The sequence below is a fragment of the Musa acuminata genome, unplaced genomic scaffold (assembly GCF_036884655.1).
Source record: "Musa acuminata AAA Group cultivar baxijiao unplaced genomic scaffold, Cavendish_Baxijiao_AAA HiC_scaffold_1126, whole genome shotgun sequence".
Classification (NCBI taxonomy): Eukaryota; Viridiplantae; Streptophyta; class Magnoliopsida; order Zingiberales; family Musaceae; genus Musa; species Musa acuminata.
Genome location: NW_027021339.1, coordinates 5872625 through 5875124, shown reverse-complemented (window position 1 = coordinate 5875124; position 2500 = coordinate 5872625).

Genomic DNA, 2500 nt, shown 5'->3' with positions numbered 1-2500 from the left:
GCCATTTTTGGCTGCGCGAGCGAGCGGCGAGCGGCGAACAGCGAGCGAAGCGAGAGGCAGCACCGTCCCTGCTATACGAAAGCCCCATCCAGCCCTGTGCCACCCGGGGGGTTCCAGGGTGCTGAGATGGCTGACGTTTTGCTCCGCTCTCGACGGTCACCGCGCAATGCAAGAACAGGCCAAAAACTGGCCAAAACGGCCCAAAAACGGGCCAAAACTGGCCATTTTTGGCTGCGCGAGCGGCGAGCGGCGGACAGCGAGCGAAGCGAGAGGCAGCACCGTCCCTGCTATACGAAAGCCCCATCCAGCCCTGTGCCACCCGGGGGGTTCCAGGGTGCTGAGATGGCTGACGTTTTGCTCCGCTCTCGACGGTCACCGCGCAATGCAAGAACAGGCCAAAAACTGGCCAAAACGGCCCAAAAACGGGCCAAAACTGGCCATTTTTGGCTGCGCGAGCGAGCGGCGAGCGGCGGACAGCGAGCGAAGCGAGAGGCAGCACCGTCCCTGCTATACGAAAGCCCCATCCAGCCCTGTGCCACCCGGGGGGTTCCAGGGTGCTGAGATGGCTGACGTTTTGCTCCGCTCTCGACGGTCACCGCGCAATGCAAGAACAGGCCAAAAACTGGCCAAAACGGCCCAAAAACGGGCCAAAACTGGCCATTTTTGGCTGCACGAGCGAGCGGCGAGCGGCGGACAGCGAGCGAAGCGAGAGGCAGCACCGTCCCTGCTATACGAAAGCCCCATCCAGCCCTGTGCCACCCGGGGGGTTCCAGGGTGCTGAGATGGCTGACGTTTTGCTCCGCTCTCGACGGTCACCGCGCAATGCAAGAACAGGCCAAAAACTGGCCAAAACGGCCCAAAAACGGGCCAAAACTGGCCATTTTTGGCTGCACGAGCGAGCGGCGAGCGGCGGACAGCGAGCGAAGCGAGAGGCAGCACCGTCCCTGCTATACGAAAGCCCCATCCAGCCCTGTGCCACCCGGGGGGTTCCAGGGTGCTGAGATGGCTGACGTTTTGCTCCGCTCTCGACGGTCACCGCGCAATGCAAGAACAGGCCAAAAACTGGCCAAAACGGCCCAAAAACGGGCCAAAACTGGCCATTTTTGGCTGCACGAGCGAGCGGCGAGCGGCGGACAGCGAGCGAAGCGAGAGGCAGCACCGTCCCTGCTATACGAAAGCCCCATCCAGCCCTGTGCCACCCGGGGGGTTCCAGGGTGCTGAGATGGCTGACGTTTTGCTCCGCTCTCGACGGTCACCGCGCAATGCAAGAACAGGCCAAAAACTGGCCAAAACGGCCCAAAAACGGGCCAAAACTGGCCATTTTTGGCTGCACGAGCGAGCGGCGAGCGGCGGACAGCGAGCGAAGCGAGAGGCAGCACCGTCCCTGCTATACGAAAGCCCCATCCAGCCCTGTGCCACCCGGGGGGTTCCAGGGTGCTGAGATGGCTGACGTTTTGCTCCGCTCTCGACGGTCACCGCGCAATGCAAGAACAGGCCAAAAACTGGCCAAAACGGCCCAAAAACGGGCCAAAACTGGCCATTTTTGGCTGCGCGAGCGAGCGGCGAGCGGCGGACAGCGAGCGAAGCGAGAGGCAGCACCGTCCCTGCTATATACGAAAGCCCCATCCAGCCCTGTGCCACCCGGGGGGTTCCAGGGTGCTGAGATGGCTGACGTTTTGCTCCGCTCACGACGGTCACCGCACCACGCAAGAACGGACCAAAAACAGGCCAAAACAGCCCAAAAACGGGCCAAAACTGGTCATTTTTGGCTGCGCGAGCGAGCGGCGAGCGGCGAACAGCGAGCGAAGCGTGAGGCAGCACCGTCCCTGCTATACGAAAGCCCCATCCAGCCCTGTGCCACCCGGGGGGTTCCAGGGTGCTGAGATGGCTGACGTTTTGCTCCGCTCACGACGGTCACCGCGCCATGCAAGAACGGACCAAAAACAGGCCAAAACAGCCCAAAAACGGGCCAAAACTGGCCATTTTTGGCTGAGCGAGCGAGCGGTGAGCGGCGAACAGCGAGCGAAGCGAGAGGCAGCACCGTCCCTGCTATACGAAAGCCCCATCCAGCCCTGTGCCACCCGGGGGGTTCCAGGGTGCTGAGATGGCTGACGTTTTGCTCCGCTCACGACGGTCGCCGTGCCACGCAAGAACGGACCAAAAACAGGCCAAAACAGCCCAAAAACGGGCCAAAACTGGCCATTTTAGGTTGCGCGAGCGAGCGGCGAGCGGCGAACAGCGAGCGAAGCGTGAGGCAGCACCGTCCCTGCTATACGAAAGCCCCATCCAGCCCTGTGCCACCCGGGGGGTTCCAAGGTGCTGAGATGGCTGACGTTTTGCTCCGCTCACGACGGTCACCGCGCCACGCCAGAACAGACCAAAAACAGGCCAAAACAGCCCAAAAACGGGCCAAAACTGGCCATTTTTGGCTGCGCGAGCGAGCGGCGAGCGGCGAACAGCGAGCGAAGCGAGAAGCAGCACCGTCCATGCTATACGAAAG